The 27948-nt window shown below is 32.7% G+C and overlaps 2 long non-coding RNA genes across 2 annotated transcripts; both read left to right on the top strand.

Annotated features, from left to right (window-relative positions):
• Nucleotides 1–443: 443 nt before the first annotated feature.
• On the top strand, nt 444–916 carry LOC123320758. The gene is made up of 2 exons (XR_006538793.1): nt 444–825; nt 883–916. It is a non-coding gene; the product is annotated as an uncharacterized LOC123320758 (long non-coding RNA).
• Nucleotides 917–7944: 7028 nt separating this feature from the next.
• Nucleotides 7945–8156, top strand: LOC123320797. The gene is made up of 2 exons (XR_006538801.1): nt 7945–8065; nt 8123–8156. It is a non-coding gene; the product is annotated as an uncharacterized LOC123320797 (long non-coding RNA).
• Nucleotides 8157–27948: the final 19792 nt, after the last annotated feature.

Here is a 27948-nt window from a genome sequence, read left to right as displayed (position 1 = left end):
GGGACATAAAATTGAATATTCCGCGTTTTCATTTCCAGTTATTGGTTGAAAAAATTTCCAGGATATTCCCTGTATATCCTGGGTCGGGCCGACCCACACCTTATGGGCAAAAGCCGTCACTGTAGTGAGGCCTTACAAATGTTTTAGTGTGACTTTCGGACTAATATCAAGTTATTTCCGTATAATTCCCCATTTTGAAAAACGATAGCAGAATATTCCGTATCCAGGAATACCTTGTCAATTTTGGGCAAAGTAAGAATAGGATGGATCATAATTCGACTAAAATAGAGGTTTTCATTTAAACAAATTTTTTTCGATGAAAGTACGAAACGAAAGAATTTTTTGGTGGATATGCTGTTAAAAATACATTATGACTTCGACAACAATTCCTGAATATTGCACCATTCTATCGTTAAAGCATACTGAAAGCTGGAAATTGTAGCATTACAAAATTATAATCAGGTATTGAAAGAATGAATTTGATGAATTAATTCCTCCAGCATTGTGTTTAGTATATTCTACCATCTGTACAAGGAAACGCAAATCATTTGTAATCCATAAACTGGTATTATAGTTTCCTATGTGTGATTTAATATTGGGGAGATGTTTGTTTGGAGATGGCATGTGTATTCGAGATTGCATAAAAAACTTATCGCGAAGCGTACGGATTTCTTGAAGAATTCAGTCAGATGCTATATGAAGACTAACGTCCACGATCATAATCTCGAAAGAGGATTTGTTTCCGAATAAAAACTAGTGATCTTACTGATTAGTCACATATCGATTAAAAATTAGATTTCGTGCTTTAAGAACCCTTTTTAAAAGGTGAGTTTAACGATCATTTGTTGTATTTTTACTGAATTCTTTTGAATCGTTCATCAGGGTTCTTTCACTGGGTGTAATTTTGTTCATCCAAGAAAAAATTCTCGATTTCGCTGCCGTACTGCCGTCTCGCCAAATATTGGAATCAACAATTGCTGTGAAAACCGAAGCCATCACCATCCCCAAGTTGACATCTCCACCAACCCTTAAGTAAGAACTCAGTGAGTGCCGATACTGTTCTGAACATCAGGAAAATAAATAAGTACCTGGATTTTAATTATGAATATTTTCTTCATCATTCACCTTTAACATCTTCTTATTTGTCATTTGTGGTTTTATTAGTTTGCCATGAATTCAATCTTTTAAACGGAACTAAAACTAATTGGCGCCCTCCCAAAATTTGTTGAAGATAAGAACCTCACACCCATCAATGTTCTCCGGCGAACAGCTGCCGTTCGCAGTGTAACTATTATAATTTTCATTTATTCTTTAAAAGAAAATTCGTCAAAGTGAAAAGTACTTTACACAAATTTGGCGCCCAACGTGGGGCCAGATTGCCTGATTTATATTGTTATCAATATTACTGAACTCATATGTTGTTTCATATTTTTTTGGAATATTTACAAGATTTTTTTGATACATCTGAATGTGTTTACTACTGATTATTGAACAATTTTGAACTTTTATTATTCATTGTGGATTTCGATATTTTATTACTGCTGACTAGACATATAACTTCAATAAGTATTCTGTATTTGCCATAAATTAGCTGAATTGATTATTTTTTTTTTGCACTGCAATATTTCGTATTTTTATATCTATCATGAATCCAACTCATCTTTTGCTAAGCGAACTCAATTATGAGCTTCGAATCAGAGGAGTCACTTCAAATAGATCTCAAGATGATAAAAGAAAAATTTTGAAACGTTTGTTAGCTAGACAGAATGCTGGAGAAATTTTGGAATTAATAGACCCTAATTTTGAATTTGAAGTTGAAGTTCAAGAAATTAATACCACTCTTGAATCGATTACATCACTGATTGTCGATTTTGAAGGAACAAGTAATGATTCTGTTTTCAAAAGAGTAAAATCTCGTCTTACACACGTCACAGATCGAATTAATCGTTTACCTTTAGATAATGACGATAAAGATGTTGCTTCGCGTAGAGAATTTAAAAACGAATCGTATGCGACATGCCTAGCTCTTGAAGCTGATATTCACGATAAAGTGTCATCAAACACTAGTGAAAATTTACCACCGGTTAATGATACTTCTAGTTACCCCATGAACAATTATACTCTTCAGAATATTCCGTCCTCTTCGAATGTCAAGTCTATACCTGTATATAAGTGGGGAGAAACATTTAATGGTGATAGAGACAAATTAACTATTTTTCTAGAGAATGTAGAAGAATTAAGAAAAGCCCGCCATGTAACCAAATCTGAATTGTTTGATTCAGCTAGAGATTTGTTCGTGGATGATGTTTTGTGTTGGTTCCGTCAAGTGGTTTCAGAGGTTAAAGATTGGGATTCACTTGTCGATTTGCTTAAGAGAGATTTTCAATCACCATTTCATGACGATGATTTATGGGAAACAATAAGAAACCGAAGTCAATTACAAAATGAAAGCGTTACAATATATTTCGCAAAAATTAATGAGTTATTCAACCGTTTGACACGTCCTGCTGTCGAAACTACCAAACTGAAATATATGCGTAAAAACCTACATACAAAAGGGCCATTGCAACTGTAGAGACAAATACTCTTTCTGATCTTTATAAATTGATAAAACGTCTGGAGGATGATGACTTTTTAAAAATTGAATCAGTTGAAGAATATCATGGAAACGAAAGTATGAAGCGCAAAACTGTTTTTAGCAAGAACGACGCTAGTCAACAAAGAAATTATAAAATGAATTCATGCCAAGTTTCCTCCATATGTCCTTATTCTTCTCATGGTGTTCACTATTGTGAACGAAAAATTTATTTTTTATTTTTTTTATTGTGCGCGAAAAATAGAAATGATATCGAATGTTGGAACTGTCATAAAAGAGGTCACTATTATAGTGATTGTAAATTCAAAAGATCAAAATTTTGCTATCAATGCGGCTCACCTAATGTAACTGTTCGCACCTGTAAAAATTGCTCAAAAAACTAAATGATGGGATGTCTTTCAAGGCCCATAGCTCATCCCGCAATGGTTCTCTTGGGGCCAGTAGATCGCGTTCAAATCGTTTCGATGAAGTTGATTGGGAAAATTGGAAGATTAAAGTACGAGACTTTTATAATTCACCAGCGGTTGGCGATCAAATTTCACCACTCTTCAGTGAACAAGAATTTGATAATAGACCTTTAATTCAGGTGAAAATTTTGGATTCTTCGGTTGTTGGCTTGTTAGATTCAGGTTCTAACGTAACAATTATCGGTAAGGGTGGCACTGAATTGTTGAATCTTCTGAATTTGAGAGTATTTTCATGTCGAAAAAATTGTGTGTTCACCGCTGATGATAAAAGCCAGGAAGTTATAGGTTTAGTTCATTTGCCTGTTGTGATTAATAGTCAATGTCATATTATAGAAGCTTTAGTAGTTCCCAGTCTCAGTCATGATTTCATTTTTGGAAGCGATTTCTGTCGCAAATTTGCTATCAAGATAGATTATCTTAAAGGTAGATGGGACATTCAACAAAACAATATCTCGTTGAATAGTTCGAGTTTGTACGATTTCAAAGTAGAAACTTGCACTGTAGACAGTGTGAATTCCGAACAACAAGCTATCGCTGATGACCTGATATTAGCTTTCGAAGATATAAGCGGTAAAGATCGTTTAGGTAGAACGAACGAAGTTCAGTTAATTATAGACACTGGGGAAGCAAAGCCCTTTCGATTGAAACAATATCCTTTGTCTCCATATATGATGATTTTCGCCATAGCTGTATCGATAATTGCTGACATGAGCATGCCCGTAAGAGGTGTTGGGATAAGATTAAGATTTGATGGAGGCCTGTTTAACCTGAAGCGCCTCAGAGCAAAAACCCGTACCAAGTTTATCACGGAACTTCAATATGCAGACGACTGTTCACTCATCGCTAGCAGCTCAGAGGATCTACAGATAATGATGGACACCTATAAACATATATACGAAGCTTTAGGCCTTAGACTCAATATTGACAAGACCAAAATCCTGGTAAGTCCGCCAGAAAGCCTTCAAACAGATATCAGCCTGGACAATGAAACTCTAGAACAGGTCGAGCAGTTCAAATACTTGGGAAGCTTCATAAATGCTAGGGCTAACCTTGACACGGAGGTGCACAGCCGTATCAATTCGGCATCACTGGCATTCTGGAAGCTGAAGGACAGAGTGTTCCAAAATCACGACCTCAATCTGAAGACCAAGACAGCTGTTTACAGAGCAGTGGTCCTCCCAACGCTTCTTTACGGAAGCGAAAGCTGGACTCCCTACAGGCGACATATTAAACAGCTTGAACAGACGCAGCAACGTCATCTAAGACAGATAATGCACATCAGATGGTTCCACAAAGTTTCGAATGCAGAAGTCTTGCAGCGCGCGAGTTGTACAACAATTGAGACTCAAGTAACGAGGGCCCGACTCAGATGGAGCGGCCACATTCTGAGGATGCAAGACACAAGACTCCCCAAAATAGCTATATACGGCGAACTCACTGAGGGAGCCCGGAAACCAGGAGGCCAGTATAAGCGGTTTAAGGATACACTACATCAATCCCTAAAATCAGTTAATGCTAATCATAACTGGGAACAACTAGCGTTAGACAGGTCACAGTTATAATGGAAAATCGAGAAGGATACAGCGGCGGCCAGATCTGGTTGGAGACTATCCATGCCCTGAGTGTGGAAGGATCTGCAGGTCACGGTTGGGTCTCTTTAGTCACAGGAGGGCACACAGTCGCAACTAGCACTAAGAAGTTACAAGTCTGTTCGATTTTTTTTTTCCTTCTTCTTTTTGTAGATTTATTCCCGGTAACGGGATACAGCAATGAATGAATGAATGATGAAGATATTGAATGACGAAATGGACGAAATGTTGAAGTTAGGCGTTGTTGAACCTTCAAATTCACCATGGTGTAGTCCGGTGCTATTAGTCAAAAAGAAGAATAACGAATATAGATTTTGTTTCGACGGTCGCAAGCTTAATGAGCTCACCAAACACGATTCTTATCCACTTCCTCGTATAGATCGTATTCTCAACGGCCTTACTGGAGCAAAGTTCATTTCAAGCATAGATTTAAGAAAGTCTTTTTGGCAAATTCCTTTAGATCCGGAATCTAGAGAAAAAACCGCTTTCAGTGTTCCTGGAAGAGGCTTGTTTCAATTCACTGTAGTACCTTTTGGTTTGAGAAACAGCGCACAAGCACAACAGCGACTTGTCGATAAACTTTTCGGTCCTAAGGTTGAAAATAAAATTTTTGTTTATATAGACGATATAATCATCATATCGGCCACTTTTGAAGAACATGTTGAACTCCTGAGTGAAGTTCTTAATCGTCTCAAGCAAGCGAATTTGACAGTAAACTTGGATAAATGTCATTTCTTTCGAAATTCTATAAAGTACTTAAGATATGTTGTTGACGGTCATGGTCTGAAAACTGATCCTGATAAAATTTCGTGTATGGTAAATTTTCCTCGCCCGAATACCACTACGCAAATCAAAAGATTCATCGGAATGTGTTCTTGGTACCGAAGTTTCATTAGAGATTTTTCCACCTTAATATCTCCAATTAACGATTTGATAAAGGGTAAAAGAAAACGTCAAGCTATCGAATGGACCCCTCAAGCCGAGGAGGCATTTCTTAAGATAAAAGAAGCTTTGGTAGCTTCGCCCATACTAACCTCCCCTGATTTCGATCGTCCTTTCACCATTAGTCGTATTCATGAGTCCAGTGAAGTATGTCTTATATCAATTAGTGAAGAAAACTTGGATAATTGGTATCGTAATATGCGTCTGAAAATCAAAAATGAACCTCAGAAATATCCACAGTGGAAGGTTGAAGATGACATTCTTTATAAACTTGTTCCATCTAATGTTCCGGTTCAGTCAAATATTTCCGAGTGGAAAACCGTCATACCAAATAACAAGCGCAGTGAAATAATAAGAACATTTCACGATCCTCCAACCTGCGGACACCTAGGTTTTTATAAAACGTTCGCCAGAATCAGTGAACTTTATTATTGGCCTAAAATGAGGTTCGATATCCTTAAGTTCACTCGTCAGTGTAAAATTTGTGGAGCTCAAAAAGTTTATAACAAACCCGGACTAGGATTGATGGAAAAGGAGAAAAATGTAAATTTTCCATGGCAAGTCATTGCTTTGGATTTAATGGGTCCATTTCCCAGATCTAAACGGGGCAATACATTCTTGCTGGTTATAGCGGATTGGTTCACTAAATATGTTGTACTGCATCCTATGCGAAAAGCGACAGCTGAGAATATAGTTAAATTTTTAGAATCCGACGTGTTTCTGAAGTTTGGAATTCCACAATTCATTATTTCGGATAACGGTGCTCAATTTGCCGGCCGCACTATGAAGAAATTGGCTGAATCTTATAAAGTCCAGAAGATTTGGTATACCGCCGTTTATTCACCTCAATGCGATTTCGTGGAAAGAACGAATCAAACAGTAGGGACAACTATTCGCTGTTACATCGAAGGCTTAAATCATTGCGACTGGGACAAAGATATTCAAAAAATTGCATTTGCTTTAAACACCGCCAAACATGAAGTGACAGGGTATACCCCGGCTTATTTGAATTTCGGACGAAACGTTCCTACCAGTGGCGATTATTATGGACAAATAAAGTCTACTGACGGTATTCAATTGCTACCTGAAAATAGGGATATTTATGCTGAAAATATTGAACCGTTAGCTAGCATTTTCCATGATATCAAAAAAAGACTTCATAAAGCTTATGATAGAAACGCCCGGATTTATAATTTGCGTCGAAAACAATATTCTTTCAATGTAGGAGAGAAGGTTTGGCGTCGAAACAAAGTTTTATCGGACGCTACAAAGAAATTTTCGTCGAAGTTAGCATCCAAATATGTGTTGCGTAGAGTACATAAGAAAGCTTCGAGTTTGTGTTATTATTTGGAAGATTTAAATGGGTTGCATGATGGTAAATGGCATATTAAAGACATGAAACCTTATTTCGGTTCTAATTCCGATGTTTCCGTTTCGTGATTTTTTTTGAATTTATTGAATTTGAACTATCGTTTGCATTTTGTTTTTCGTTTATTATGCAAAATACCCTCCCTCATCGTAAAAGGATGACAACTGATCGCGATCAGGATTTGTCTATTAACTCCCCCAACATCTTAGGTAGGTTTAGCTGTAGGTTAAGCGAATAGGTTATGATAGGATAAGATATAGGCTAGCTTGAATAGAAATAGGTTAGAATAGGACAAAAATAGGTTAGACTAGGACAGAAATAGGTTAGAATAGGACAAAAACAGGTTAGAATAGGGCAGAAATAGGTTAAAATACGACAAAAATAGGTAAGAATAGGACAAAAATAGCTTAGAATAGGTTGAGTTAGGATAGTCAAAATAGATTTAGGTAGAATAGGTTACCGTAGGTTAGTTAGAGTAGGAATAGAGTCAAACAAACTAGTTAGACTGATAGTGATAATAAGGCGTTAGGATTATTTAGGTTAGTTGTCAATATTATCGTTTAGATTATAAGTAGTCTAGTTGGTTGAGTACATATTTTAAAGTACGTTTCTCTAAAATATTCATCATAGACGAATCATTCTTGTCGATAATTAGTCAAACAAAAAAATTTCATTTCAAAGACAATTTTTTTTTTTTGGTTCGGAGAGGGGTGGTGAAGCATTACAAAATTATAATCAGGTATTGAAAGAATGAATTTGATGAATTAATTCCTCCAGCATTGTGTTTAGTATATTCTACCATCTGTACAAGGAAACGCAAATCATTTGTAATCCATAAACTGGTAATATAGTTTCCTATGTGTGATATAATATTAGGGAGATGTTTGTTTGGAGATGGCATGTGTATTCGAGATTGCATAAAAAACTTATCGCGAATCGTACGGATTTCTTGAAGAATTCAGTCAGATGTTATATGAAGACTAACGTCCACGATCATAATCTCGAAAGAGGATTTGTTTCCGAATAAAAACTAGTGATCTTACTGATTAGTCACATATCGATTAAAAATTAGATTTCGTGCTTTAAGAACCCTTTTTAAAAGGTGAGTTTAACGATCATTTGTTGTATTTTTACTGAATTCTTTTGAATCGTTCATCAGGGTTCTTTCACTGGGTGTAATTTTGTTCATCCAAGAAAAAATTCTCGATTTCGCTGCCGTACTGCCGTCTCGCCAAATATTGGAATCAACAATTGCTGTGAAAACCGAAGCCATCACCATCCCCAAGTTGACATCTCCACCAACCCTTAAGTAAGAACTCAGTGAGTGCCGATACTGTTCTGAACATCAGGAAAATAAATAAGTACCTGGATTTTAATTATGAATATTTTCTTCATCATTCACCTTTAACATCTTCTTATTTGTGATTTGTGGTTTTATTAGTTTGCCATGAATTCAATCTTTTAAACGGAACTAAAACTAATTGGCGCCCTCCCAAAATTTGTTGAAGAAAAGAACCTCACACCCATCAATGTTCTCCGGCGAACAGCTGCCGTTCGCAGTGTAACTATTATAATTTTCATTTATTCTTTAAAAGAAAATTCATCAAAGTGAAAAGTACGTTACAAAATCTTGGAAAATTCAATGTCATGTCACCAGAGTCACATGTTACTCGATGGGGAATCCATGCCGTTTTTTAAGAAACCAAGTTTTTAGCTCTTATAATATGAGAATATTTCATTTTAATTATTTATTTATTTATTTATTTATTTATTTATTCATTATTATATACTCAAAATTTTTCGGTTTCCCGGTTAAGACATTGAAAATGAAATTCATGAAGTAGATAGTAGTGCTCCGTATAATTAGGGTGAAAATAAAAAATAACGATTCTGTACTTATATATAGGAACCTACATGGATTTCTGCATATACATCAGAGTCGTTAAATCTATTCAGGGACATTCTTTCTATAGTTTTTATTTAATCAGGAAAAACGTGTATACCATCTACAACGTGAATGTAAATGATGAAAAAGAATTCTCTAGAAATTATTAATTTTGAAATATTGTTTGGAGCAGCGAGATTTGAAACAAACTTAAGAATTGAAATACTAATGCGCTTCAATACTTGCTTATCCAGATAGTTATTATCTGTATCGATAACTTATACTTTTCAATTGTTGATATTTTATCATTTCATAATATCAGAAACGTTTGAAAAAATAAACAGTAATATAGTATATTCTTTCTGTAAGAAAAATACTCTGGACAATTATCATTTAAATTCGCATATGTTTCATAAACTCATAATTATATAAAACACTCTATAATTTTAGGTATTTTTAGTGTTAGGCTCAAGTATCACAAAATAACAAAACATTTTATATGTTCTTTTTAGGTATCATAAATAATGGATTGAACACAATAAGTAATATATCGCAGGAATTTGGACAGGTTGAAAAACAATCTTTTATGAATTCGCCAACGTTTCGGAACTATTTTGTTCCTTACTCAAGGCTCATCATACAACTAATAAAAGTAACACTTTAAAATTGGTCATAGGAAGTTAAGGATAAATCAACAAACAGTCCGACGTGTGACAGTTAAATTGAACGAATGTAATACGTTGATTCCATAGAAATTTTAAGTCACAGCAATCTAATATCGAATCAGACGACGGAACGGGCAATTGGGTGTTGGGGTGCTAGGGAGGGATGGTAGATGGGCTATATAACAGCGGAGTAGATGTACAAAGTATTCAGTTGTGAATGTGCTTCGTGCTGCAAATATTGTGTTGTGGTTTACATTTTTTAACTTTGATACTATCGAATTTTATCGTTTCATACTTAAATATTTTTTTCATTGTGGAAGACGAGATGGACAGAAAGAAGATCTTGAGAATGGGATTGGAAAAATTGAAGTCTAAACAAATCGACTCGAGGAGATCAGTTCAAATCAGGAATTTTCTGAAGTCACATGTAGGAGAACGAAAAAGAGGAAAAGTTCCGCAGAAAAAATCCGACACTCACGCTGCAAGAAGAGAAGGTAATCAAGATGAACATAGCCAAAAAGTCGTGAAGAAAATAAATTCCGATGTTGGAGAAAAAAAAGCAGTATGTGTCGAAGGGAAATCTGAGAAAACGCTTGACGAGGTCTTTCATTCTGAAGGAGATTCTGAATATGACATCTATTAGAAGAAAAGAAGATCCTAATATCAAACTTTTCAATGTGAATGACTACATTGAGATTTTTAGGAAGAAGAAGAAACCTATAAAATGAAAACTTTTGTAGGATTTGTAACTCCAGCCCGCGCTCTATATTCAAAATGAAATATTAACTTCGAAAAAAATTGAAAATTGTTAGATGTAGAGAAAAGACAACAGTACTGTTTTAAGTACTATGCGTAAAAGACTGAACGCTCCTTGTCCTGCGATCAAGAAATAGAAAATTCATAATATTGGAGTGCAAGTCTGATATTTGAATTTACAGCATATTCTTAATGAAACATTAATTTTGAAAACAAATAAAAATTGAGAGGGGATCATAAAAGTTAACAGTTAGTACTGTTTCAAGTACTATGCAAAAACAATCCACTGAACGCTTCTTGACCTGCAATCAAGCAATAGGTTATGTATGAATTCAGAGTGCAAGTCTGATATAATGAATCATTTATGATATAGAGTGTATTCTAAATGAAACATTAGGTTTGAAAAAAAAATTAAAAATTGTAAGGTGTACTCAAAAGACAACGTTAGGTCCCGTTCCAAGTACGGTATAAAAAAATTTAAACTTCAAAATATGACCATATATACTAATTATCAGCAAAAATTAAGTAGGAGGATATCAAATAAGTGAGCCTTCGAATAAGGGCGATAAATAAACGAAATCAACTCAGATATATGAAAACCAACAACTGTTGATTTGTTTGTCCACTTTTATATCAATGTGTATTATGTTCCTGAATTAATTTCGTTTGTTTTGAGTTATTTCATCCTCTCATTTATTGAGACATTGGTTCACTATAACCAGGATAATTTCCAATCCTGCTTTTTTTTGTCATTCAAGAACATTGTTCTAGGGATTCATCTACTATTTATATCCTACAGATAATTGGAAAAATTTGCTCTTTTCAGTTTCACTAGTTATAATGGCGTCATAGATCTAACGCTACGCTACGCACCGTAATTTTTTATATTGTTTTCTCATTATTCCATATGCCAGCTTCAGTTCTCTCGCGAATATTATTATTCCAGTTTCAACCTCAAGAAAAAGGCTACTGCAACCAAAATTTTTCATTATTTTCTCTAATGAATTTCAGCAATCCATTTTAAGAAATTCATGACGGAAGAAAGTAACTTTTTTATTCGGTTTTTCGAAGTTTTCTATGAGCTATATGGATGTGTAGAGGATGTTTCATTGAAATGAATTAATTTCAAAAGAAATTACCTGAGCCTGAAACAAAGAACAGTTTACATTGACGAATATAATAGACAGATAGAAAAGAAGTCAACGTTCATACTTAATTATCGAAATCTCATTTCTCTTGACAAATACAAAGGGGATTTATCTGTAGAAAAAAACAGAACAATATCATGGAAACCAAAAAAGTGCCATAACTGATCTACGGGACTACTATTTCTTGATAAGCAAAAAAAAACCTTATTCAAAACCATTGACGTATTGAAGTATACAGTAAAATATTTGTTACTTTGACTAGGTGACAGGTACAGAATAACACAGGTACAGTATAACCAATACAATAAACCATCCCTCAACGTTTCCGCCCGCAACGGACCGATTTGGTCATAATTACTACCTGCGAAAACAAGGAATTGTATAGCAGGAACTTTGAAGTATTTTGAAATAAGATATTTGATTGTTGATGCATTTTTCGGAAATATTGCAATTAATTATCGATTTATGTTCGAACCCCAGCATCTCAAAATAGAACTTTTTTCTATAAAACGGCCTTTTCAAAATCATTTTGAATATTTTCGATAGCCGGATCAGCATAGAAATCATAAAATATCTAATCTAAACAGCAAATGAAGTTGGACGGCCAAAAACTTGCATAAGTATGACTATGTCTAATTTCGACATTATTTTGGCGATATTTTATTTTCACTTCACTGAATGTCACTTGCATTGGTTATTTTTTTTAATATCTTTTTTTCGTACTGGGCGTGAATATAATTTCCGATTTCCGTCTTAAATTTTGGAGATAGTGAGGCCTTACAAATGTTTTAGTGTGACTTTCGGACTAATATCAAGTTATTTCCGTATAATTCCCCATTTTGAAAAACTATAGCAGAATATTCCGTATCCAGGAATACCTTGTCAATTTTGGGCATAATAAGGATAGGATGGATCATAATTCGACTAAAATAGAGGTTTTCATTTAAACAAATTTTTTTCGATGAAAGTACGAAACGAAAGAATTTTTTGGTGGATATGCTGTTTAAAATACATTATGACTTCGACAACAATTCCTGAATGTTGCACCATTCTATCGTTAAAGCATACTGAAAGCTGGAAATCTTGGAAAATTCAATGTCATGTCACCAGAGTCACATGTTACTCGATGGGGAATCCATGCCGTTTTTTAAGAAACCAAGTTTTAAGCTCTTATAATATGAGAATATTTCATTTTAATTATTGATTTATTTATTTATTTATTTATTTATTTATTCATTATTATATACTCAAAATTTTTCGGTTTCCCGGTTAAGACATTGAAAATGAAATTCATGAAGTAGGTAGTAGTGCTCCGTATAATTAGGGTGAAAATAAAAAATAACGATTCTGTACTTATATATAGGAACCTACATGGATTTCTGCATATACATCAGAGTCGTTAAATCTATTCAGGGACATTCTTTCTATAGTTTTTATTTCCTCAGGAAAAACGTGTATACCATCTACAACGTGAATGTAAATGATGAAAAGGAATTCTCTAGAAATTATTAATTTTGAAATATTGTTTGGAGCAGCGAGATTTGAAACAAACTTAAGAATTGAAATACTAATGCGCTTCAATACTTGCTTATCCAGATAGTTATTATCTGTATCGATAACTTATACTTTTCAATTGTTGATATTTTATCATTTCATAATATCAGAAACGTTTGAAAAAATAAACAGTAATATAGTATATTCTTTCTGTGAGAAAAATACTCTGGACAATTGTCATTTAAATTCGCATATGTTTCATAAACTCATAATTATATAAAACAGTCTATAATTTTAGGTATTTTTAGTGTTAGGCTCAAGTATCACAAAATAACAAAACATTTTATATGTTCTTTTTAGGTATCATAAATAATGGATTGAACACAATAAGTAATATATCGCAGGAATTTGGACAGGTTGAAAAACAATCTCTTATGAATTCGCCAACGTTTCGGAACTATTTTGTTCCTTACTCAAGGCTCATCATACAACTAATAAAAGTAACACTTCAAAATTGGTCATAGGAAGTTAAGGATAAATCAACAAACAGTCCGACGTGTGACAGTTAAATTGAACGAATGTAATACGTTGATTCCATAGAAATTTTAAGTCACAGCAATCTAATATCGAATCAGACTACGGAACGGGCAATTGGGTGGTGGGGTGCTAGGGAGGGATGGTAGAGGGGTTATATAACAGCGGAGTAGATGTACAAAGTATTCAGTTGTGAATGTGCTTTGTGCTGCAAATATTGTGTTGTGGTTTACATTTTTTAACTTTGATACTATCGAATTTTATCGTTTTATACTTAAATATTTTTTTCATTGTGGAAGACGAGATGGACAGAAAGAAGATCTTGAGAATGGGATTGGAAAAATTGAAGTCTAAACAAATTGACTTGAGGAGAACAGTTCAAATCAGGAATTTTCTGAAGTCACATGTAGGAGAACCAAAAAGAGGAAAAGTTCCGCAGAAAAAATCCGACACTCACGCTGCAAGAAGAGAAGGTAATCAAGATGAACATAGCCAAAAAGTCGTGAAGAAAATAAATTCCGATGTTGGAGAAAAAAAGCAGTATGTGTCGAACGGAAATCTGAGAAAACGCTTGACGAGGTCTTTCATTCTGAAGGAGATTCTGAATATGACATCTATTAGAAGAAAAGAAGATCCTAATATCAAACTTTTCAATGTGAATGACTACATTGAGATTTTTAGGAAGAAGGAGAAACCTATAAAATGAAAACTTTTGTAGGATTTGTAACTCCAGCCCGCGCTCTATATTCAAAATGAAATATTAACTTCGAAAAAAATTGAAAATTGTTAGATGTAGAGAAAAGACAACAGTACTGTTTTAAGTTCTATGCGTAAAAGACTGAACGCTCCTTGACCTGCGATCAAGAAATAGAAAATTCATAATATTGGAGTGCAAGTCTGATATTTGAATTTACAGCATATTCTTAATGAAACATTAATTTTTAAAACAAATAAAAATTGATAGGGAATCATAAAAGTTAACAGTTAGTACTGTTTCAAGTACTATGCAAAAAAAAAATCCACTGAACGCTTCTTGACCTGCGATCAAGCGATAGGTTATGTATGAATTCAGAGTGCAAGTCTGATATAATGAATCATTTATGATATAGAGTGTATTCTAAATGAAACATTAGGTTTGAAAAAAAATTAAAAATTGTTAGGTGTACTCAAAAGACAACGTTAGGTCCTGTTCCAAGTACGGTATAAAAAAAATTAGAACTTCAAAATATGACCAGATATACTAATTATCAGTAAAAATTAAGTAGGAGGATATCGAATAAGTGAGCCTTCGAATAAGGGCGATAAATAAACGAAATCAACTCAGATATATGAAAACCAACAACTGTTGATTTGTTTGTCCACTCTTATATCAATGTGTATTATGTTCCTGAATTAATTTCGTTTGTTTTGAGTTATTTCATCCTCTCATTTATTGAGACATTGGTTCACTATAACCAGGATAATTTCCAATCCTGCTCTTTTTTGTCATTCAAGAACATTGTTTTAGGTATTCATCTACTATTTATATCCTACAGATAATTGGAAAAATTTGCTCTTTTCAGTTTCACTAGTTATAATAGCGTCATAGATCTAACGCTACGCTACGCACCGAAATTTTTTATATTGTTTTCTCATTATTCCATATGCCAGCTTCAGTACTCTCGCGAATATTATTATTCCAGTTTTAACCTCAAGAAAAAGGCTACTGCAACCAAAATTTTTCGTTATTTTCTCTAATAAATTTCAGCAATCGATTTTAAGAAATTCATGACGGAAGAAAGTAACTTTTTTATTCGTTTTTTCGAAGTTTTCCATGAGCTATATGGATGTGTAGAGGATGTTTCATTAAAATGAATTAATTTCAAAAGAAATTACCTGAGCCTGAAACAAAGAACAGTTTACATTGACGAATATAATAGACAGATAGAATAGAAGTCAACGTTCATACTTAATTATCGAAATCTCATTTCTCTTGACAAATACAAAGTGGATTTATCTGTAAAAAAAACCAGAACAATATCATGGAAACCAAAAAAGTGCCATAACTGATCTACGGGACTACTATTTCTTGATAAGCAAAAGAAACCCTATTCAAAACCATTGACGTTTTGAAGTATACAGTAAAATATTTGTTACTTTGACTAGGTGACAGGTACAGACTAACACAGGTACAGTATAACCAATACAATGAACCATCCCTCAACGTTTCCGCCCGCAACGGACCGATTTGGTCATAATTACTACCTGCGAAAACAAGGAATTGTATAGCATGAACTTTGAAGTATTTTGAAATAAGATATTTGATTGTTGATGCATTTTTCGGAAATATTGCAATTAATTATCGATTTATGTTCGAACCCCAGCATCTCAAAATAGAACTTTCTTCTATAAAACGGCCTTTTCAGAATCATTTTGAATATTTTCGATAGCCGGATCAGCATAGAAATCATAAAATATCTAATCTAAACAGCAAATGAAGTTGGACGGCCAAAAACTTGCATAAGTTTGACTATGTCTAATTTCGACATTATTTTGGCAATATTTTATTTTCACTTTACTGAATGTCACTTGCATTGGTTTTTTTTTTAATATCTTTTTTTCGTACTGGGCGTGAATATAATTTCCGAATTTCGTCTTAAATTTTGGAGATAGTGAGGCCTTACAAATGTTTTAGTGTGACTTTCGGACTAATATCAAGTTATTTCCGTATAATTCCCCATTTTGAAAAACTATAGCAGAATATTCCGTATCCAGGAATATCTTGTCAATTTTGGGCATAATAAGGATAGGATGGATCATAATTCGACTAAAATAGAGGTTTTCATTTAAACAAATTTTTTTCGATGAAAGTACGAAACGAAAGAATTTTTTGGTGGATATGCTGTTTAAAATACATTATGACTTCGACAACAATTCCTGAATGTTGGACCATTCTATCGTTAAAGCATACTGAAAGCTGGAAATCTTGGAAAATTCAATGTCATGTCACCAGAGTCACATGTTACTCGATGGGGAATTCATGCCGTTTTTTAAGAAACCAAGTTTTTAGCTCTTATAATATGAGAATATTTCATTTTTATTATTTATTTATTTATTTATTTATCTATTCATTATTATATACTCCAAATTTTTCGGTTTCCCGGTTAAGACATTGAAAATGAAATTCATGAAGTAGATAGCAGTGCTCCGTATAATTAGGGTGAAAATAAAAAATAACGATTCTGTACTTATATATAGGAACCTACATGGATTTCTGCATATACATCAGAGTCGTTAAATTTATTCAGGGACATTCTTTCTATAGTTTTTATTTCCTCAGAAAAAACGTGTATACCATCTACAACGTGAATGTAAATGATGAAAAAGAATTCTCTAGAAATTATTAATTTTGAAATATTGTTTGGAGCAGCGAGATTCGAAACAAACTTAAGAATTGAAATACTAATGCGTCTCAATACTTGCTTATCCAGATAGTTATTATCTGTATCGATAACTTATAGTTTTCAATTGTTGATATTTTATCATTTCATAATATCAGAAACGTTTGAAAAAATGAACAGTAATATATAATAGTATATTCTTTCTGTAAGAAAAATACTCTGGACAATTATCATTTAAATTCGCATATGTTTCATAAACTCATAATTATATAAAACACTCTATAATTTCAGGTATTTTAAGTGTTAGGCTCAAGTATCACAAAATAACAAAATATTTTATATGTTCTTTTTAGGTATCATAAATAATGGATTGAACACAATAGGTGAAATATCGCAGGAATTTGGACAGGTTGAAAAACAATCTCTTATGAATTCGCCAACGTTTTGGAACTATTTTGTTCCTTTCTCAAGGCTTATCATACAACTAATAAAAGTAACACTTTAAAATTGGTCATAGGAAGTTAAGGATAAATCAACAAACAGTCCGACGTGTGACAGTTAAATTGAACGAATGTAATACGTTGATTCCATAGAAATTTTAAGTCACAGCAATCTAATATCGAATCAGACGACGGAACGGGCAATTGGGTGGTGGGGTGCTAGGGAGGGATGGTAGAGGGGCTATATAACAGCGGAGTAGATGTACAAAGTATTCAGTTGTGAATGTGCTTCGTGCTGCAAATATTGTGTTGTGGTTTACATTTTTTAACTTTGATACTATCGAATTTTATCGTTTTATACTTAAATATTTTTTTCATTGTGGAAGACGAGATGGACAGAAAGAAGATATTGAGAATGGGATTGGAAAAATTGAAGTCTAAACAAATTGACTTGAGGAGAACAGTTCAAATCAGGAATTTTCTGAAGTCACATGTAGGAGAACGAAAAAGAGGAAAAGTTCCGCAGAAAAAATCCGACACTCACGCTGCAAGAAGAGAAGGTAATCAAGATGAACATAGCCAAAAAGTCGTGAAGAAAATAAATTACGATGTTGGAGAAAAAAAGCAGTATGTATCGAACGGAAATCTGAGAAAACGCTTGACGAGGTCTTTCATTCTGAAGGAGATTCTGAATATGACATCTATTAGAAGAAAAGAAGATCCTAATATCAAACTTTTCAATGTGAATGACTACATTGAGATTTTTAGGAAGAAGGAGAAACCTATAACATGAAAACTTTTGTAGGATTTGTAACTCCAGCCCGCGCTCTATATTCAAAATGAAATATTAATTTCGAAAAAAATTGAAGATTGTTAGATGTAGAGAAAAGACAACAGTACTGTTTTAAGTTCTATGCGTAAAAGACTGAACGCTCCTTGACCTGCGATCAAGAAATAGAAAATTCATAATATTGGAGTACAAGTCTGATATTTGAATTTACAGCATATTCTTAATGAAACATTAATTTTTAAAACAAATAAAAATTGATAGGGAATCATAAAAGTTAACAGTTAGTTCTGTTTCAAGTACTATGCAAAAAAAAATCCACTGAACGCTTCTTGACCTGCGATCAAGCAATAGGTTATGTATGAATTCAGAGTGCAAGTCTGATATAATGAATCATTTATGATATAGAGTGTATTCTAAATGAAACATTAGGTTTGAAAAAAAATTAAAAATTGTTAGGTGTACTCAAAAGACAACGTTAGGTCCCGTTCCAAGTACGATATAAAAAAAATTAGAACTTCAAAATATGACCAGATATACTAATTATCAGTAAAAATTAAGTAGGAGGATATCGAATAAGTGAGCCTTCGAATAAGGGCGATAAATAAACGAAATCAACTCAGATATATGAAAACCAACAACTGTTGATTTGTTTGTCCACTCTTATATCAATGTGTATTATGTTCCTGCATTAATTTCGTTTGTTTTGAGTTATTTCATCCTCTCATTTATTGAGACATTGGTTCACTATAACCAGGATAATTTCCAATCCTGCTCTTTTTTGTCATTCAAGAACATTGTGTTAGGTATTCATCTACTATTTATATCCTACAGATAATTGGAAAAATTTGCTCTTTTCAGTTTCACTAGTTATAATGGCGTCATAGATCTAACGCTACGCTACGCACCGAAATTTTTTATATTGTTTTCTCATTATTCCATATGCCAGCTTCAGTACTCTCGCGAATATTATTATTCCAGTTTCAACCTCAAGAAAAAGGCTACTGCAACCAAAATTTTTCGTTATTTTCTCTAATAAATTTCAGCAATCCTTTTCAAGAAATTCATGACGGAAGAAAGTAACTTTTTTATTCGTTTTTTCGAAGTTTTCCATGAGCTATATGGATGTGTAGAGGATGTTTCATTAAAATGAATTAATTTCAAAAGAAATTACCTGAGCCTGAAACAAAGAACAGTTTACATTGACGAATATAATAGACAGATAGAATAGAAGTCAACGTTTATACTTAATTATCGCAATCTCATTTCTCTTGACAAATACAAAGTGGATTTATCTGTAAAAAAAACCAGAACAATATCATGGAAACCAAAAAAGTGCCATAACTGATCTACGGGACTACTATTTCTTGATAAGCAAAAAAAACCCTATTCAAAACCATTGACGTTTTGAAGTATACAGTAAAATATTTGTTACTTTGACTAGGTGACAGGTACAGAATAACACAGGTACAGTATAACCAATACAATAAACCATCCCTCAACGTTTCCGCCCGCAACGGACCGATTTGGTCATAATTACTACCTGCGAAAACAAGGAATTGTATAGCATGAACTTTGAAGTATTTTGAAATAAGATATTTGATTGTTGATGCATTTTTCGGAAATATTGCAATTAATTATCGATTTATGTTCGAACCCCAGCATCTCAAAATAGAACTTTCTTCTATAAAACGGCCTTTTCAAAATCATTTTGAATATTTTCGATAGCCGGATCAGCATAGAAATCATAAAATATCTAATCTAAACAGCAAATGAAGTTGGACGGCCAAAAACTTGCATAAGTTTGACTATGTCTAATTTCGACATTATTTTGGCAATATTTTATTTTCACTTTACTGAATGTCACTTGCATTGGTTTTTTTTTTTAATATCTTCTTTTCGAACTGGGCGTGAATATAATTTCCGAATTTCGTCTTAAATTTTGGAGATAGTGAGGCCTTACAAATGTTTTAGTGTGACTTTCGGACTAATATCAAGTTATTTCCGTATAATTCCCCATTTTGAAAAACTATAGCAGAATATTCCGTATCCAGGAATACCTTGTCAATTTTGGGCATAATAAGGATAGGATGGATCATAATTCGACTAAAATAGAGGTTTTCATTTAAACAAATTTTTTTCGATGAAAGTACGAAACGAAAGAATTTTTTGGTGGATATGCTGTTTAAAATACATTATGACTTCGACAACAATTCCTGAATGTTGGACCATTCTATCGTTAAAGCATACTGAAAGCTGGAAATCTTGGAAAATTCAATGTCATGTCACCAGAGTCACATGTTACTCGATGGGGAATCCATGCCATTTTTTAAGAAACCAAGTTTTTAGCTCTTATAATATGAGAATATTTCATTTTAATTATTGATTTATTTATTTATTTATTTATTTATTTATTCATTATTATATACTCACAATTTTTCGGTTCCTCGGTTAAGACATTGAAAATGAAATTCATGAAGTAGATAGTAGTGCTCCGTATAATTAGGGTGAAAATAAAAAATAAAGATTCTGTACTTATATATAGGAACCTACATGGATTTCTGCATATACATCAGAGTCGTTAAATCTATTCAGGGACATTCTTTCTATAGTTTTTATTTCCTCAGAAAAAACGTGTATACCATCTACAACGTGAATGTAAATGATGAAAAAGAATTCTCTAGAAATTATTAATTTTGAAATATAGTTTGGAGCAGCGAGATTTGAAACAAACTTGAGAATTGAAATACTAATGCGCTTCAATACTTGCTTATCCAGATAGTTATTATCTGTATCGATAACTTATACTTTTCAATTGTTGATATTTTATCATTTCATAATATCAGAAACGTTTGAAAAAATGAACAGTAATATATAATAGTATATTCTTTCTGTAAGAAAAATACTCTGGACAATTATCATTTAAATTCGCATATGTTTCATAAACTCATAATTATATTAAACACTCTATAATTTTAGGTATTTTTAGTGTTAGGCTCAAGTATCACGAAATAACAAAATATTTTATATGTTCTTTTTAGGTATCATAAATAATGGATTGAACACAATAGGTGAAATATCGCAGGAATTTGGACAGGTTGAAAAACAATCTCTTATGAATTCGCCAACGTTTTGAAACTATTTTGTTCCTTTCTCAAGGCTCGTCATACAACTAATAAAAGTAACACTTTAAAATTGGTCATAGGAAGTTAAGGATAAATCAACAAACAGTCCGACGTGGGACAGTTAAATTGAACGAATGTAATACGTTGATTCCATAGAAATTTTAAGTCACAGCAATCTAATATCGAATCAGACGACGGAACGGGCAATTGGGTGGTGGGGTGCTAGGGAGGGATGGTAGAGGGGCTATATAACAGCAGAGTAGATGTACAAAGTATTCAGTTGTGAATGTGCTTCGTGCTGCAAATATTGTGTTGTGGTTTACATTTTTTAACTTTGATACTATCGAATTTTATCGTTTCATACTCAAATATTTTTTTCATTGTGGAAGACGAGATGAACAGAAAGAAGATCTTGAGAATGGGATTGGAAAAATTGAAGTCTAAACAAATTGACTTGAGGAGAACAGTTCAAATCAGGAATTTTCTGAAGTCACATGTAGGAGAACGAAAAAGAGGAAAAGTTCCGCAGAAAAAATCCGACACTCACGCTGCAAGAAGAGAAAGTAATCAAGATGAACATAGCCAAAAAGTCGTGAAGAAAATAAATTCCGATATTGGAGAAAAAATGCAGTATGTGTCGAACGGAAATCTGAGAAAACGCTTGACGAGGTCTTTCATTCTGAAGGAGATTTTGAATATGACATCTATAAGAAGAAAAGAAGATCCTAATATCAAACTTTTCAATGTGAATGACTACATTGAGATTTTTAGGAAGAAGGAGAAACCTATAAAATGAAAACTTTTGTAGGATTTGTAACTTCAGCCCGCGCTCTATATTCAAAATGAAATATTAACTTCGAAAAAAATTGAAAATTGTTAGATGTAGAGAAAAGACAACAGTACTGTTTTAAGTACTATGCGTAAAAGACTGAACGCTCCTTGACCTGCGATCAAGAAATAGAAAACTCATAATATTGGAGTGCAAGTCTGATATTTGAATTTACAGCATATTCTTAATGAAACATTAATTTTGAAAACAAATAAAAATTGATAGGGGATCATAAAAGTTAACAGTTAGTACTGTTTCAAGTACTATGCAAAAACAATCCACTGAACGCTTCTTGACCTGCAATCAAGCAATAGGTTATGTATGAATTCAGAGTGCAAGTCTGATATAATGAATCATTTATGATATAGAGTGTATTCTAAATGAAACATTAGGTTTGAAAAAAAAATTAAAAATTGTAAGGTGTACTCAAAAGACAACGTTAGGTCCCGTTCCAAGTACGGTATAAAAAAAATTTAAACTTCAAAATATGACCAGATATACTAATTATCAGCAAAAATTAAGTAGGAGGATATCAAATAAGTGAGCCTTCGAATAAGGGCGATAAATAAACGAAATCAACTCAGATATATGAAAACCAACAACTGTTGATTTGTTTGTCCACTTTTATATCAATGTGTATTATGTTCCTGAATTAATTTCGTTTGTTTTGAGTTATTTCATCCTCTCATTTATTGAGACATTGGTTCACTATAACCAGGATAATTTCCAATCCTGCTTTTTTTTGTCATTCAAGAACATTGTTCTAGGGATTCATCTACTATTTATATCCTACAGATAATTGGAAAAATTTGCTCTTTTCAGTTTCACTAGTTATAATGGCGTCATAGATCTAACGCTACGCTACGCACCGTAATTTTTTATATTGTTTTCTCATTATTCCATATGCCAGCTTCAGTTCTCTCGCGAATATTATTATTCCAGTTTCAACCTCAAGAAAAAGGCTACTGCAACCAAAATTTTTCATTATTTTCTCTAATGAATTTCAGCAATCCATTTTAAGAAATTCATGACGGAAGAAAGTAACTTTTTTATTCGGTTTTTCGAAGTTTTCCATGAGCTATATGGATGTGTAGAGGATGTTTCATTGAAATGAATTAATTTCAAAAGAAATTACCTGAGCCTGAAACAAAGAACAGTTCACATTGACGAATATAATAGACAGATAGAAAAGAAGTCAACGTTCATACTTAATTATCGAAATCTCATTTCTCTTGACAAATACAAAGGGGATTTATCTGTAAAAAAAACCAGAACAATATCATGGAAACCAAAAAAGTGCCATAACTGATCTACGGGACTACTATTTCTTGATAAGCAAAAAAAAACCTTATTCAAAACCATTGACGTATTGAAGTATACAGTAAAATATTTGTTACTTTGACTAGGTGACAGGTACAGAATAACACAGGTACAGTATAACCAATACAATAAACCATCCCTCAACGTTTCCGCCCGCAGCGGACCGATTTGGTCATAATTACTACCTGCGAAAACAAGGAATTGTATAGCAGGAACTTTGAAGTATTTTGAAATAAGATATGTGATTGTTGATGCATTTTTCGGAAATATTGCAATTAATTATCGATTTATGTTCGAACCCCAGCATCTCAAAATAGAACTTTTTTCTATAAAACGGCCTTTTCAAAATCATTTTGAATATTTTCGATACCCGGAGCAGCATAGAAATCATAAAATATCTAATCTAAACAGCAAATGAATTTGGACGGCCAAAAACTTGCATAAGTTTGACTATGTCTAATTTCGACATTATTTCGGCGATATTTTATTTTCACTTTACTGAATGTCACTTGCATTGTTTATTTTTTTTTAATAACTTCTTTTCGTACTGGGCGTGAACATAATATCCGATTTTCGTCTTAAATTTTGGAGATAGTGAGGCCTTACAAATGTTTTAGTGTGACTTTCGGACTAATATCAAGTTATTTCCGTATAATTTCCCATTTTGAAAAACGATAGCAGAATATTCCGTATCCAGGAATACCTTGTCAATTTTGGGCATAGTAAGGATAGGATGGATCATAATTCGACTAAAATAGAGGCTTTCATTTAAACAATTTTTTTTCGATGAAAGTACGAAACGAAAGAATTTTTTGGTGGATATGCTGTTAAAAATACATTATGACTTCGACAACAATTCCTGAATGTTGCACCATTCCATCGTTAAAGCATACTGAAAGCTGGAAATCTTGGAAAATTCAATGTCATGTCACCAGAGTCACATGTTACTCGATGGGAAATCCATGCCGTTTTTCAAGAAACCAAGTTTTTAACTTTTATAATATGAGAATATTTCATTTTTATTATTTATTTATTTATTTATTTATTTATTCATTATTATATACTCAAAATTTTTCGGTTTCCCGGTTAAGACATTGAAAATGAAATTCATGAAGTAGATAGCAGTGCTCCGTATAATTAGGGTGAAAATAAAAAATAACGATTCTGTACTTATATATAGGAACCTACATGGATTTCTGCATATACATCAGAGTCGTTAAATTTATTCAGGGACATTCTTTCTATAGTTTTTATTTCCTCAGGAAAAACGTGTATACCATCTACAACGTGAATGTAAATGATGAGAAAGAATTCTCTAGAAATTATTAATTTTGAAATATTGTTTGGAGCAGCGAGATTTGAAACAAACTTAAGAATTGAAATACTAATGCGCTTCAATACTTGCTTATCCAGATAGTTATTATCTGTATCGATAACTTATACTTTTCAATTGTTGATATTTTATCATTTCATAATATCAGAAACGTTTGAAAAAATAAACAGTAATATAGTATATTCTTTCTGTAAGAAAAATACTCTGGACAATTATCATTTAAATTCGCATATGTTTCATAAACTCATAATTATATAAAACACCCTATAATTTTAGGTATTTTTAGTGTTAGGCTCCAGTATCACAAAATACCAAAATATTTTATATGTTCTTTTTAGGTATCATAAATAATGAATTGAACACAATAAGTAAAATATCGCAGGAATTTGGACAGGTTGAAAAACAATCTCTTATGAATTCGCCAACGTTTCGGAACTATTTTGTTCCTTTCTCAAGGCTCATCATACAACTAATAAAAGTAACACTTTAAAATTGTTCATAGGAAGTTAAGGATAAATCAACAAACAGTCCGACGTGTGACAGTTAAATCGAACGAATGTAATACGTTGATTCCATAGAAATTTTAAGTCACAGCAATCTAATATCGAATCAGACGACGGAACGGGCAATTGGGTGGTGGGGTGCTAAGGAGGGATGGTAGAGGGGCTATATAACAGCGGAGTAGATGTACAAAGTATTCAGTTGTGAATGTGCTTCGTGCTGCAAATATTGTGTTGTGGTATACATTTTTTAACTTTGATACTATCGAATTTTATCGTTTCATACTTAAATATTTTTTTCATTGTGGAAGACGAGATGGACAGAAAGAAGATCTTGAGAATGGGATTGGAAAAAATGAAGTCTAAACAAATTGACTTGAGGAGAACAGTTCAAATCAGGAATTTTCTGAAGTCACATGTAGGAGAACGAAAAAGAGGAAAAGTTCCGCAGAAAAAATCCGACACTCACGCTGCAAGAAGAGAAAGTAATCAAGATGAACATAGCCAAAAAGTCGTGAAGAAAATAAATTCCGATGTTGGAGAAAAAAAGCAGTATGTGTCGAACGGAAATCTGAGAAAACGCTTGACGAGGTCTTTCATTCTGAAGGAGATTCTGAATATGACATCTATTAGAAGAAAAGAAGATCCTAATATCAAACTTTTCAATGTGAATGAATACATTGAGATTTTTAGGAAGAAGGAGAAACCTATAAAATGAAAACTTTTGTAGGATTTGTAACTCCAGCCCGAGCTCTATATTCAAAATGAAATATTAACTTCGAAAAAAATTTAAAATTGTTAGATGTAGAGAAAAGACAACAGTACTGTTTTAAGTACTATGCGTAAAAGACTGAACGCTCCTTGACCTGCGATCAAGAAATAGAAAATTCATAATATTGGAGTGCAAGTCTGATATTTGAATTTACAGCATATTCTTAATGAAACATAAATTTCGAAAACAAATAAAAATTGATAGGGGATCATAAAAGTTAACAGTTAGTACTGTTTCAAGTACTATGCAAAAAAATCCACTGAACGCTTCTTGACCTGCAATCAAGCAATAGGTTATGTATGAATTCAGAGTGCAAGTCTGATATAATGAATCATTTATGATATAGAGTGTATTCTAAATGAAACATTAGGTTTGAAAAAAAATTAAAAATTGTTAGGTGTACTCAAAAGACAACGTTAGGTCCCGTTCCAACTTCGAAAAAAATTGAAAATTGTTAGATGTAGAGAAGACAACAGTACTGTTTTAAGTACTATGCGTAAAAGACTGAACGCTCTTTGACCTGCGATCAAGAAATAGAAAATTCATAATATTGGAGTGCAAGTCTGATATTTGAATTTACAGCATATTCTTAATGAAACATTAATTTTGAAAACAAATAAAAAATGATAGGGGATCATGAAAGTTAACAGTTAGAACTGTTTCAAGTACTATGCAAAAAAAAATCCACTGAACGCTTCTTGACCTGCAATCAAGCAATAGGTTATGTATGAATTCAGAGTGCAAGTCTGATATAATGAATCATTTATGATATAGAGTGTATTTTAAATGAAACATTAGGTTTGAAAAAAAATTAAAAATAGTTAGGTGTACTCAAAAGACAACGTTAGGTCCCGTTCCAAGTACGGTATAAAAAAAATTAAAACTTCAAAATATGACCAGATATACTAATTATCTGTAAAAATTAAGTAGGAGGATATCAAATAAGTGAGCCTTCGAATAAGGGCGATAAATAAACGAATTCAACTCAGATATATGAAAACCAACAACTGTTGATTTGTTTGTCCACTTTTATATCAATGTGTATTATGTTCCTGAATTAATTTCGTTTGTTTTGAGTTATTTCATCCTCTCATTTATTGAGACATTGGTTCACTATAACCAGGATAATTTCCAATCCTGCTTTTCTTTGTCATTCAAGAACATTGTTTTAGGGATTCATCTACTATTTATATCCTACAGATAATTGAAAAAATTTGCTCTTTTCAGTTTCACTAGTTATAATGGCGCCATAGATCTAACGCTACGCTACGCACCGTAATTTTTTATATTGTTTTCTCATTATTCCATATGCCAGCTTCAGTACTCTCGCGAATATTATTATTCCAGTTTCAACCTGAAGAAAAAGGCTACTGCAACCAAAATTTTTCGTTATTTTCTCTAATAAATTTCACCCACATAGCATGGGATATTTGTCAAATATTTATGAAATATTTGTTTGCAAGGTTTTGAATATTTAATGAATCTTTCGTTGAAATATTCATGAAATAAAGTTATGTCCGACTTTTTCTCACATTGAAATATTTCATGAAATGTTTCATATAGATCTTTGCAATATTTTCTACAACATTGTGTGAAATCTCTTCTAAAGATCATAGTTATATTACATGGAATATTTAGGCAAGATTTCTTCTAGTTGAAGAAAATATTTCCTGAAATCTTCAGAAGAGGTTTTCGCAGTCTTCCAGCGAGGGGGTCTGAAATGTTACTAAATATATTTCTGCGATGTTTGTGTGAAGTTTCTGGAAACTTTCTAAAAATATTTTTGGAAGATTCATATGCAATAATAGGAAATATTCCCATAAAAATTTAGGAAATGTTTTGAATTATATTATGCGTTATCTGATGTGAAATATTTCTGCAATATGCGAAAAAATATCTTGCGAAGTCTCTGAACAATATTTTGCCAGGGTAGCTGAATAACTTCATAAAATACATGTTCCTGTAGAATTAAGCAATACTTTGAACATATATCTTCAAAGTAATACCAAATTTTTCA

The sequence above is a fragment of the Coccinella septempunctata genome, chromosome 9 (assembly GCF_907165205.1).
Source record: "Coccinella septempunctata chromosome 9, icCocSept1.1, whole genome shotgun sequence".
NCBI lineage: Eukaryota > Metazoa > Arthropoda > Insecta > Coleoptera > Coccinellidae > Coccinella > Coccinella septempunctata.
This window is presented reverse-complemented; position numbering and strand designations above follow the sequence as displayed.